We start from the raw sequence: 14345 nt of genomic DNA, 5'->3' as shown, positions 1-14345 counted from the left end.
CTCCAGCAGAACTTTGAAATCAATATGAGTATGTCCCTAGAGACAGGCAGATTTTAAACATTGAAATAACAGCTACACAACATTTCCATGTTTGTGCCAGATAACAGAATTCTTGTACCATTTGATCAGAGAAACCCCTAAGGATGGCAGAGTTTTCTACAGGTGGTTCTATACTATATGTTAAATATTGAAAATATTGTATGTACCATATCTGATGAATCAACCAACCCCTCTATGTTAACAGAACCCCTCTATGTTAGCTGAACCCCTCTATGTTAGCTAAACCCCTCTATGTTAGCTGAACCCCTCTATGTTAACAGAACCCCTCTATGTTAGCTGAACCCCTCTATGTTAGCTAAACCCCTCTATGTTAGCTGAACCCCTTTATGTTAGCTGAACCTATCTATGTTAGCTGAACCCCTCTATGTTAGCTGAACCTATCTATGTTAGCTGAACCCCTCTATGTTAGCTGAACCTATCTATGTTAGCTAAACCCCTCTATGTTAGCTGAACCTCTCTATGTTAGCTGAACCTCTCTATGTTAGCTTAACCCCTCTATGTTAGCTGAACCTCTCTATGTTAGCTGAACCCCTCTATGTTAGCTCAACCTCTCTATGGAAGCTCAACCCTTCGATGGAAGTTGAACCCCCTCTATAATAGCTGAACCTCTCTATGTTTAGTTGAACCCCTCTAATATGTTAGCTGAACCCCTTTATGTTAGCTGAGCCCCTCTATGTTAGCTGAACCTATCTATGTTAGCTGAACCCCTCTATGTTAGCTGAACCTATCTATGTTAGCTGAACCTCTCTATGTTAGCTGAACCTATCTGTTAGATGAACCCCTCTATGTTAGCTGAACCCCTCTATGTTAGCTGAACCCCTCTATGTTAGCTGAACCCCTCTATGTTAGCTGAACCCCTTTATGTTAGCTGAACCCCTCTATGTTAGCTGAACCCCTCTATTTTGATTAGCCCTCATCTTTTCTCATGCCCTTCAGCTTCCATCCCTTATTTAGTGTAGCTTTTGATCATAACATCACCCATCTCCAGTATCCATCAATGTTGTATCATAGTTGTATAGTAAAGGACAAAGGCTGTCAAATTTTATTCTGACTTTCTGAAAAACATAAACATATTTATTACCCCTATGGGAAGGTCAAGGTCAATTATACAGCTGCAGTTATAAATGAAATCACTGCATTTGTAAATGAAATCACTAGCCCCCTCTTTCTACCATCCGTTCCCCCTCCCAACCTCGTATATATAATAATCCTTGTTTCTATACTAAAGAGGGAGGCAACATTTAGTTTTTGGCATTCTCATTTCAAATGATATGTATGATGTCTTGATTTCATTAACTATGTTTGAAGCTACTCGGCCTCCTGTCGATTAAAATAATTGTAGCCTATGGGGTACTTCAAGGGGATGAAAAACCACATCATATGGGAGTTGTCACGATTTAACTTCTGAAATTTAGAAAGGAAACGAGGAAGTATTTTGAAGATCAAAAAAGTTCTTTGAAGATTAAGTAAAGACTTAGAAGTCTTCCATTTTCTATGGGATTTTGAAGATTAAGTAAAGACTTAGAAGTCTTCCATTTTGTATGGGAGTAAATCTGGAGTAAATCTGGAGTAAATCCAGTGATTATCTGGGTTACGATAATCTTGTTAGTTACGCGGTCACATGATGACATAAGTTTTATGTTACAGTGTTGATAAATGTTTTATTCAATTCAACATTATCTCATATTATGGCCAAACGATTAAAATCTAAAAGAATAGAAAACATTAAGGGTGTATGCTACCTGAATGCTGCACAAAAGAGCTAGCTGTGACTCGATTAGAAAACTCAGATTACGAAGACATTTTGATATTCAAAGTATTGTGTTCCAATTAATTGGCTATTAACATTGTTCAGTAAGATAGCATATTCATTGATTGAAATTTTGTTTATAATTCAATCAAATTTTGTAATTTAGAATAAAATTTCAATTTCAAACATTAGATTATTTAATGCTTCAATAGAAAATTGTGTACTGGAAATAATTAAGGGGAAAAATATGAAATATTTGATAAGTTATTCTGCTTCTATGGCAATATTTTTTTATTAATTTTTTATGCATTTTGTAATTATTTGTTTAACAAAGTTTAACAAGAAATTGAGTCTGTTTCCACCAATTGGTGTGACGGAATTCCAGTAGAGGATTGTAGCTCTAGGGCAATGTATCAAGATATCTGCAGCCATTTTTTATGGTCATAATATGTGTTTTGGCCAAGATTGAGCTTGCGTGTGTGTGATGGGGATAAGTGGGTCAGGCTTGGAAGCCTCATCCAGCTGATATTATAGGTATAGAGTTTATAATGCTGACTTACTGCATACAACCATTTCAGCATCTGCACTCTGGTAAATAGGGGCCCAGAAGAGGGGAAAATCCAAATATATCTCCAATCTCCACTTTTACCATTAAGATGATTCCCGGTGAACATTCCATTGAAGTTAATCATGATTCAACACTGGTTTCTATCATTTGGCAAAATACAAAACAGTTGTAAAATAGTATTCTTGTATTATTTTCTGCTAGCAAATTTATCACCACCTACACCCCCACCCCCACCCCCACTCCCCAGCACACACACACTTTTTTTTGTAGAATTCAAACTATTTCATTATTCATCCTTAGTATACTTACATGTCTTTGGTGGCCCACCACTTGGAGCTAAAATTGATTTCGAGATTGTTTACCTATAAGCCATGGAGTTATACATACTGGTGAAGAGGGTCTCTTTATTGATTTTAGTCTGTGTGTAACAGGGTTAGTGTTAGACTCTGCCAAGGCACTGCATACCAGTTAGGGACTCTCACATGGCGCCTCTTCACAACTCTGCAAAACATGGCCGCTTTTCTTATCCTCTCCAAAACTGGGAAAATATTGCCACTTTTAATTCTTTTCCTGATAAAGAAAACTTGACCATGTTTTTAATCCTTTCATACAACCAGTGACAACATAGACATTTTTTCTTAATCCTATATTTACCATTGAGGAAAACATGGTTGCTTTGCTTGCTTATTCCTTTCTACATTGAGGAAGATATCACCATTTTTCTTATTCCTATTTACCATTGAGGAAGATATGGCCATTTTTCTTATTCCTCTCTTCCATTGAGGAAGATATAGCAGTTTTTCTTATTCGATCCTCTCGACCATTAATTGCGGAAATATGGCCGTTTTTCTTATTCCTCTCGACTATTGCGGAAGATATGGCCATTTTTCTTATTCCTATTTACCATTGAGGAAAACATGACCATTTTTAGCTCACCTGGCCCGAAGGGCCGGTGAGCTTATGCCATGGTGCAGCGTCCGTCGTCCGGCGTCCGTCGTCCGGTGTCCGTCGTCCGTCGTCCGTCAACTTTTCTTTAAATTGCTACTAGTCCTAAAGTATTGAAGGGATTTTCACAAAATTTGGTCAGGAACATCCTTGGGGGAAGGGGAACAGAGTTTGTATACATTTTTACTCTGAACCCCCAGGGACCTGAGGGGCGGGGCCAAATAGGGGAAATAGGGTTAATCCTTTAAATCGCTACTAGTCATAAAGTTATGAATGAATTTGAACCAAATTTGGTCAGGAACATCCTTGGCAGAAGGTGAACAGAGTTTGTATACATTTTTACTCTGAACCCCCAGGGACCTGAGGGGCGGGGCCAAATAGGGGAAATAGGGTTAATCCTTTAAATCGCTACTAGTCATAAAGTTATGAATGAATTTGAACCAAATTTGGTCAGTAACATCCTTGGCAGAAGGTGAACAGAGTTTGTATAAATTTTTACTCTGAACCCCCAGGGACCTGAGGGGCGGGGCCAAATAGGGGAAATAGGGTTACTCCTTTAAATCGCTACTAGTCATAAAGTTATGAAAGAATTTGAACCAAATTTGGTCAGTAACATCCTTGGGGGAAGGGGAACAGAGTTTGTATACATTTTTACTCTGAACCCCCAGGGGCCTGAGGGGCGGGGCCAAATAGGGGAAATAGGGTTAATCCTTTAAATCGCTACTAGTCATAAAGTTATGAATGAATTTGAACCAAATTTGGTCAGGAACATCCTTGGCAGAAGGTGAACAGAGTTTGTATAAATTTTTACTCTGAACCCCCAGGGACCTGAGGGGCGGGGCCAAATAGGGGAAATAGGGTTAATCCTTTAAATCGCTACTAGTCATAAAGTTATGAATGAATTTGAACCAAATTTGGTCAGTAACATCCTTGGCAGAAGGTGAACAGAGTTTGTATAAATTTTTACTCTGAACCCCCAGGGACCTGAGGGGCGGGGCCAAATAGGGGAAATAGGGTTACTCCTTTAAATCGCTACTAGTCATAAAGTTATGAAAGAATTTGAACCAAATTTGGTCAGTAACATCCTTGGCAGAAAGGGAACAGAGTTTGTATACATTTTTACTCTGAACCCCCAGGGGCCTGAGGGGTGGGGCCAAATAGGGGAAATAGGGTTACTCCTTTAAATCGCTACTAGTCATAAAGTTATGAAAGAATTTGAACCAAATTTGGTCAGGAACATCCTTGGCAGAAGGGGAACAGAGTTTGTTTAAATGTTTACTCTGAACCCCCAGGGACCTGAGGGGCGGGGCCAAATAGGGGAAATAGGGTTACTCCTTTAAATCGCTACTAGTCATAAAGTTATGAATGAATTTGAACCAAATTTGGTCAGGAACATCCTTGGGGGAAGGGGAACAGAGTTTGTATAAATTTTTACTCTGAACCCCCAGGGGCCTGAGGGGCGGGGGCCAAATAGGGGAAATAGGGTTACTCCTTTAAATCGCTACTAGTCATAAAGTTATGAATGAATTGAACCAAATTTGGTCAGGCACATCCTGGCAGAAGGTGAACAGGGTTTGTATAAATTTTTACTCTGAACCCCCAGGGGCCTGAGGGGCGGGGCCAAATAGGGTCAATAGAGGTTACTCCCTTTAAATCGCTACTAGTCATAAGTTATGAATGAATTTGAACCCAATTGGTCAGTAACATTCTTGGCAGAAGGAAACAGAGTTTGTTACATTTTACTCTGAACCCCCAGGGGCCTGCGGGGCGGGGCCAAATAGGGGAAATAGGGTTACTCCTTTAAATCGCTACTAGTCATAAAGTTGTTAATGAATTTGAACCAAATTTGGTCAGGAACATCCTTGGGGGAAGAGGAACAGAGTTTGTTTAAATCTTATTCTCAACCCCAGGGGCCTGAGGGGCGGGGCCAAATAGGGGAAATAGGGTTACTCCTTTAAATCGCCTACTAGTCCTAAAGTATTGAATAGCTTTTCACCAAATTGGTCAGGAACATCCCTTGAGGGGAGGGGGAACAGAGTTTATATGAATTTTTTACTCTGTACCCCCTAGGGGCCTAAGGGGCGAGGCCAAGTAGGGGAATAGAGATTAGTCTTTTTAATTGCTACTAGTCATAAAGTTTTAAATGGATTTTAACCAAATATGGTCAGGAATATTCATGGAGAAGGGGAACCGAGTTGGTATAAATTTTTACTCTGAATCCCCAGGGGACTTGAGGAAGTGGGGTTCCGATAGGGAAAATAGGGGTTAATCCTTTAAATCGCTATTAATTATTAAGTTACGAATGGATTTTAACTAAATTTGGTCAGGAACATCCAGAGAGGAAGGGGGGAAAGAGTTTGTATAAATATTGAGGGGCCTGAGGGGCGGGGCCAAATAGGGGAAATAGAGATTAGTCTTTAAATTGCAATTTGCCATAAAGTTTTAAATGGATTTTAACCAAATTTTGTCAAGAACATCCTTGGGAGAAGGGGAACCGAGTTTGGATAAATTTTTACTCTGTACCCTCAGGGGCCTGAGGGGCGGGGCCAAATAGGGAAATAGGGGTTTATATATATATCCTTTAAATCGCTATTTTTCATAAAGTTATGAATGGATTTGAACCAAATTTGGTCTGGAATATCCTTAGGGGAAGGGGAAAAGAGAGTTTATATAAATATTGACTCTGACCCCCAAGGGGCCTGAAGGGAGGGGCCAAATAGGGGAAATAGAGATTTGAGTTTTAAATGGATTTGAACCCAATTTGGTCAGAAACATCCATGGTGATGGGGGAACAGATTTTGCATAAATGGTTACTGTGACCCTCAATCCAATAACTATGTATAGTATGGCTGGGCATTAAGGGATAAACACAATTCTTATGTAAAAATAGGCCAAAGGGTTTTCCCCACCCTAAGGGACTTAGTTTCTTTAAACACCATTATGGTGTAAAAATAATCCATATGGTCTTTCAGAGAGTACATTTTTGTATATGTATTAACAAATTGAACATGAACATTATTTTGACATTTGGTCAAATCCAACCAGGTGAGCGATACAGGCCCCATGGGCCTCTTGTTCTTATCTACATCATTAAGGCAAACATGGCTGCTTTTCTTATTCCTATCTACCATTGGCATGTAGTTAGTAGCCTCTCTATATAATATTACGGAATGAAATGACAGCGGGAAACAGTAATATACACTTGTATGCAATATTTTAAACATGCATGCAAATACATGCAAATTTATGCAAATAAGATGCCCAACAATTTGATGGCTATCATTTTCGCTCATGTTTATTGTACCTGTGACAAGTCGATGAACTCCATTGCAGTCTTTGGACACACTCAAATGACTATTCTATGAAATTATATTTTCTCTCTCTCACTTAAACTCTTTTCAACTGAGAATACAGAGGTTTGAAGTAGGTGGAAGTCTTGAGGAAATATGCTCATTGATGAAAGTTAAATGAAATAGAACATTGTGTAATGATGCGATGTAATGTCGGTATGTTTTATTCATGCTCAATCAGTAACTCTGTTAAAAAAATATATGCCCTTGAGGTCATCTTTAACCTTAATACCAAGAATAACCATTTTAATCATATATATCATGATCGCTCTGACATGTCTAGTTTAAGAAAATGAAGATAGAATAGGATTTCAATCAAACATACTGAATGTCTATATTAGTCTGGTATAAGTAATAGGTATATTTAAATCATTATTATATGAGTTACTGGGTCAAATGTGACATCATTATGCAAGATTAAAATGTCACACATTTTCAAAAATAATTTTGTTGGATTTATAACATGTTTAGGGGTTCACTTTCAGGTGAAATTCTGTGAAATATTGAACAGATTTTTAGTTACCTAAAGATCTACCTGTCATTTCTTTTGCATCAATTGCTTAATCTTGATTTATTCAAAGTGATCGATAGAAAGAACATCTCTCGCATGATGACAGTAAAAATTCTGTTAAAATGCATAGGGTAGCTATGTTTCCACATAAAAACTTGGGTTTTCAATTTTTTCAGTGATATGACTTTTACAATGTGTAAAAGAAAAACTTATGAATCTGAATACTGCACAAGAAATGACTTTTTTGAATGTTAAAAATTAGAGGGTAATTATTATAGGAAGGGTAATAATGAGTTGGGGGGGAAAAACAGTCGTCAATACTCCTTAATAAGATTTATATGGCAGTGAAAACAAAACAATGTAAGGTATTTTTTTAATTCATGCGTTTACCTTGAGAAGTTGTTTCTAACAATAATTTTAAAAAGTTATTTATGACATGTATCTTGTGTTGATTGTATGATAAACAGAGTCAGCTTTAATAGGAAATCTTGCTGAAGTATACAGTGTATATGTAAGTTGTTATAAGCGTGCACATTTTACTGCGCTATAAAACGTCTATATACAGCTGTCTGTGTGTATGTGTATTACAGGTTAGTGGGTGTAGATCAGTGTATCAAGGTGAACATTTGACCGATAAACTTGGTGCACTTCATACACACTTTGTGTGGAGTATGTGTTAGATATTCATTACATAACAGCCATTTACGGGTCACATTACAGATGGCCCTGGCTGTGAAGCTTGCTGTTAGCTGAAATTTACACAGCATGTTTACCTTGAGGAAACTGATGGAAAAAAAAATACGCACGTTTTAATAGGTGGTTCCCAAATGACGATTTTAGCCTGATGGCAACAGAATGGGGTAGCTTTAATGTCTCGGTGATAGGGATTGATTTGATAAGGGTGGATGGCCCCGGGATGGGGAGTTTTTTGGTGGCCAGGGGCCAGTTGGAGGGGATGGGGGGTTGTCAAGGGCTGAGGGTGGATGCTACTTGGGGGGGGGGGGGGGGGGGGGTCAAGGTATGGAGGGTGGATGCTACTTATTTGAATAAGGTCTGATACGTATACACATTCCAAACGACCTCATTCTGATTAAAGAGGTTGAGTAGACAAACGTTTTTTTAATGTCATTTTGAACTATTTTGTATTTATTGTTATTATTGTAAATACAGATGTATTCAGTAATCATACTAGAATATTGAATTAATGCATTGTTGTACATATTTCAATATTTTCTTATCATAATTTTTTTTTTTTTTTTCACAGCTGCGTCAGTCATTGGAGGAATTTCAGTTCTACTCCGTAAGTTTTTACATTTAATGACATGCCCTGCAGATACCAGTACATCATCTACATAATTTGGTGTTAGGATCAATGAAAAAAAAACAATCTTTAGTTATAATAATAATAATAATAATATCTTTTATTTAACCAGGGTAACATATTTAGACAATGTCTAGTTTACAACATGGCCCTGCATCAAATATATTTACACAAGCATGGCATAATTTAAAATAACGATATAATATAACAATGTAATAAATATATAATTATCATCACAGCTTAAATATGATTTATAAATGAACGCTTGTATATCACACAAGTGTTGCTGAAGGACATTATTAAAGCACAAGGAGTCGAATATACATACAATGCTAATATAGCAAAAGGTAAAAATTGACAGAATATACACTAATATAGTGTGAATTAAAATGGTACAATGAAGTAGGTGATCTAAAATTAAATTTAGAAGATTGAATATTACTATACTAAAATATCAGTGTAAGGGATGAATCACAGATATAACTATATATTCTATTAATAATCACAAAAGAAATATTTAGAAATTAAAACTAGACTAGTTGAAGTAATTTATAAAATATTGCAGTATATATATATATAGCTAAGATTTTGAGAAGTAAAGCTGCAGGTATCTAGTTTTAAAAATCCCAATACTAACTGAGTCTCTAATAGTATCATTAGCTTCGTTCCATAAAATTGAACATGTATATACAAATGAACGTTTGAAATAGTTTGTTCTGGCTGTTGGAACATACAATTTGTTTGATATAGAAGATCTAGTGTTTCTGCCATTCACATTTTTTACATAAGAAAACATGTTTGTTAAAATACCTGGTGATTCACAATGTAAAATTTTGTAACACAAAACCATTTTTCTAAAATCGTAAAAGTCTGCAATTGGCATCCATTTTAATTTTTCAAAGAGGGATTTGGAGGGAGTAAGAATATCTCTAACATTTAATAATATCCTGGCTGCTCTTTTCTGTAATTTTAAGACCATATCTATGTACATTTTGTTGCTAGGTTTACTCCAGACAGTTGAACAGTACATAAAATGGGGGAAAACAATACTGTTATATACGTTGGTATATCCCAGAGGAAAAGTTGTTTTCTTTCTCTAGGTCTGATCCTGAATTCATTCTTCGTTTTCCTTCCTAGTAATTTAACCTAATTGATTTAATTAATTTATTTAATTACTCCTAACTTTCATGATTGGACTTTAATTTAGATGAAGGGAGCTCAGGTAAATGTGTCAATTTCAATTCAATTATTTTTATTCCGTATGCAAATAGCATATAGGATCACAATATACATACATATGATAACATTTTACATTTGTGCAAGACGGCGGAGAACACAGCCAATGTAACACAAAGTATTATACATTTCAATAAAGCATGTGTTAATATTTTTTGCCATCACAAAAAGTGTATATCATACAATTACAATATTACAATTGCAATTTTAAACTACACGAATTTTTAAGACATAAAAAGACAATCACATGCTTGAAATTATATTCCTAGACATATTTTCTCTAGAAGGTTCTGATAAAGAAAATACTGTTGTGCAATTACTAATTAATTAACTATTAATCAAGTATATAAATACTTATTAACTAAGTAACAGTGACTTCCTTTTGGCCGTTGCCTGAATTAAATATTTTCCAAAATTTCTTGAAGTTTTTACATTGGTACTACAGAACAATTCAGTCATTTTGAAAACAGATGGACGGCGATAAAAATATGGTTTTAAATACTTCACCCTTAAATCCAAATACTTTGGACATAACAAAATAAAATAGACTTCATCCTCAACTTCATGATTATCACACAAAGTACAAAGCCTTTGGGGTCTAGGGATACCACTGTATCTACAAGTTTCAATATTCAACGAATGAGCATTTAATCTGTATTTGGATATAATTCGAACAGGTGGGGTAAAGGGAAAAGATAATACAATATACTTCAACACTTGCTAGTGGCAATCTGAATAAGTAAGATGAAACCTGATAAAAATGTATTTTTTAAAAATAGACATCACTCATAGTGAAAATTGAAGGAAGACTAGTAGAAAGTCATAGTAGACATTCACATCCAAATTAGTTGTTTTCTTTGTGAATCTGATATGAATTCCTATCATCATGTCATTGTCATGAATTGTGACCAATAGAATAAATTGTGTCATTGACCCCTGCATTAAGATCTGTGACAGCAGATCTGATTGGTTGACTGCAGGGAAAGGTTACTGTCCTCATTCTGGAGGGCAAAGAATTCATCAACAGCTAGATTCTAAAACACGGATTACAAATTATAGATACTGAAGTTATGTCCATATGTTCTACAGGTGTCAAATCAATCTGAAAAAAACCAGGCTTGTTATTAAATCTGTCTGATCAATAAGAAACTCCTACATTTGAAAATATGGAGAAAAAAACTAAAATTAGAATAAAGTGCCAGATTTTAATATTCTAGAATTGAGAATATTTCAAAAGTTCAATTTTAATAATTTGGTTTAAAGATTGTTTGATATCATGAATCATATTGCAAATGCATACAAAACTTTTTGATCTGACAAAAGTAATTATAGATTTTAAAATTATTCTGAAACTTTCAAAGGCATATCACAGCTAACATTTCCGTCCTCTGTTGGACGTAAATCAGTGACAAGCTGACTTGCCAGGGAGCAGTGGTGCAATTTACGAGATATGATATACAGTCCGTATATATTTTTGTGGTCGGCAGGTTTCACAGGTACCGAGAGGGTAATGAGTCGTAACCGACTTGCCCCTCATTTCGTATGCATGCTGATCATTCACTGGGATATCAAAACTATAGGACAGCTAGGGCACACTTTACATGTGTATGTGTACATCAATGGTAGATGGTGTTGAGTCACAACATACACTGTATTTATCCAGTAATATACCCATGTCTGGTAATAAGCCCACCTTAATCTATTGCAGTTCAGTACAAATGGCACCTATTTCTATATTCTTCAATTTTAGCCCATCCTCTTATGTCAAAGTGTATGTATGGCTTCCCTTGGGGTAAGTTCAGGAGTGATATGGCAGAGAACTTGTTAATATCTTATTTGCATATATATATCGTTTTAAATATTTTGGTTTATAGTTTTATGACTTAACCTTTTAAATAATATTTGCTAATATTTTTTTGAAAAACAACTTTGATGAAAAAAATTACATGGACATAATTATATATTTAAAGACAATGAATCTGTTTTTTCTGTCACTTTTTTTTTGTCATTTTTTACAATGTCTTTTAGAGAGTCCTGAATATACATAGGCAACAAGTGGGATTAAATTGTAAATCGGCTATTTATAGGATGATCATGCAATCGACTTTTGTGGTGTTAATGCATGCAGAAGGTTAGGGAGTCCTATTTATACACCAGCACTTAATTGATTAATCAGGGGCGGGCAAAGTGAGAATTTTAAACATATTTCATTGTACATATATAATATGTCCTGTCTGTAACAGGAAACGTTGAGATTTGATTTAACGGTGAAAGCTTATGTACTAATAGTTAATATGCAGCACAGGATTAGCAATGTAGAGGTGTTGTCACCTATAACTGATGCAGTTTATGATGTCATTAACTGAAAATAGGTCATGTGTCAATGACAGATGGGTGATAGGGAACTAAAATGGAGGGTAATACAAAGATATATATACATCATTTACGTAGGTAGCTTGAAATTATAAATAATGCATGTGACATGATGTCCGTGTGCATAAGTCCGATCTGAACTTTGGGTATAGAATAAGGACTATGGGTTGTGTAAACTCCTTACCTACTTTTGTGAAGCAGGTATTTCCTTTTACATTACGTGTGAAGGGAATTCTTTGTTCAGATTTTACTTTTACGGTAAATGTACATGTGTACACAGGTGTCACGTTTTTTCTGTGTAGGTTTTAAATTTATCCGAAGGGTCGTTGGACGTGGGCACCACTGAGTATAAGAAGTTCAATTCCCTTTATAAAATGCTACACACAACCTGACACGCACAAATACGCATAGAGTGTACCTGTACAGGAAAACTCGTTATCTACCTGTATACACCTATAGGTGTACTATTTGCTGTACATGTACAGGTTCTAAAGTAGCATGGGAATTTTAAGCTTCTGATCTGAAAAATGCCAATCCAGTCCGTCCTTTGTATACACAATAGCTATGTACAAAATGTACCTGGGGTGGTCCCTGCTTTCTGCAGATATGTTATTGTATAGGCTAAATTGGCTCTTTTGTATATATTTGGGTTGACACAATTGTATTGGCCTATTGAGTAACAGCTCCCAGAGCTTAGGGCTGGTCAAGCTATTGTCCACCTATGTCCACTCTGCAGGGTCGTTCTCTAATTAGTGCAGGTATTGGAAATGCAGCCTGAATTTACCTAGTGGTCATTTTACACCTGAGTGCCCCAGTTGTACTTCAGTAGTATTATATACATGTATATCCATTGGTAGAACATGTCGAGAGGAATGATCGTTTGAAGACCTACTCGGTCCTAAAGGTACATTTTTAAGATGTTTAACCAGATTTATAAAATTGACCATGTGACCGAGATACCAGTGGAGTTTATATATTGTGTGTACATGCAGGTACAATTTTATTGATCTAGTTTAATTGTACTCGTTACCTTTGGTGCAAAAATGACATCAATGCCATGCAGGTCCATTCAGTGTTTGCTTGGCACTGGTTTTTACACCTGAATGTACATGGATCTATCAACATGACTATAATTTTACGTACCGAGGATATATGTACCAATGTTTTAGCTGAAAGCTTATAGGAGAATTGGTAAGTTAATATTCATTGTTGCATGAACAAGGGTATACAGAGTTATGTATATATACATATACACAATATATTCATGGGTTATATATATATATATATAAATTAGTTTGGAAGTATACATTCTGTGATTGTGTATAGAGTATATGACACATGAATACTTTATCATTATGACTCTACATACTTGACAGGCCCAATGTGCTTTTGGTAAAAAGGCTTGGAATTTCAACAAGTGCAATCTCGTGTGGAAATACCTTTAAATTTCTATCAATCGGCCAGATCTGAATTGCTTATTGATGTTTCATGGGACTGGTGTGGTATTAGATTTATTTTCATTAACGTTGTATGTTTTACATTTACTGTGTGTTAAACAACATTGCCTGAAGGATGTCGAATTCTGTTCATCATTGTTGGGTATGATCGAAGCTGATAATACTTGGTGTGGGGGAAACACAGATAGATAGAATGGGATAAATCTGAATATTTATTAATCAAGTACATCTGATCTAAATATATGCACAGTCTTAAATAGGTTTAAAGACAAAATTCAAATGTATGTAAAGGTATTTGAAATATAGTTTAGTGTTAGATTCCTCTTCTCTTCAGTACCAGGCCACAGCTCATATATACTAATTAAGTGTTATATTTTAAGCTTCATACCTGAGGAATATTTACGTATGTAGGTTAGTGATACGTACCAATAGAAATTAATACATTGTAAAACAGTCGTACATTAATCTCACGAGTTTGAGAATTTTATGATATATTTTTATGCAGAGTTGCATACATAATCACCCGGTGGGCTGTACTGGATTATGAATAAATTATGTTGGAGCTATAACTATCTAGGTCATTCCTGCATTTAAATAGACTGCACATGAATTATACATACAGAAACTGTCCTGCTAGATAATTGATGGCTTCGTGCACTGAAAACAAGGTGTTATGGTAGGTTAAACCATGCATAACTTACATTGTACACACCTATATACCTGTCTATCGAACCAAATAATGTACAGACGTCATCAGAAAGGTGTTTTAGGGTA

The 14345-nt window shown here is 35.8% G+C and overlaps 1 protein-coding gene across 1 annotated transcript in view; it reads left to right on the top strand.

Moving 5' to 3' along the window:
* The window catches only part of LOC117316092 (zinc finger protein 717-like), a 66296-nt gene that overhangs the window by 21531 nt on the left and 30420 nt on the right, over window positions 1-14345 (top strand). Inside the window, exon 2 of the mRNA XM_033870583.1 lies at window positions 8449-8484. The gene's annotated coding sequence lies outside the window, so the exon portion shown is untranslated. The remainder of the gene's footprint in view (window positions 1-8448; window positions 8485-14345) is intronic.

Source organism: Pecten maximus, chromosome 18, assembly GCF_902652985.1.
Source record: "Pecten maximus chromosome 18, xPecMax1.1, whole genome shotgun sequence".
Classification (NCBI taxonomy): Eukaryota; Metazoa; Mollusca; class Bivalvia; order Pectinida; family Pectinidae; genus Pecten; species Pecten maximus.
The sequence above is the reverse complement of the archived record's forward strand: the minus strand, read 5'-3'. Positions and strand labels throughout refer to the sequence as shown.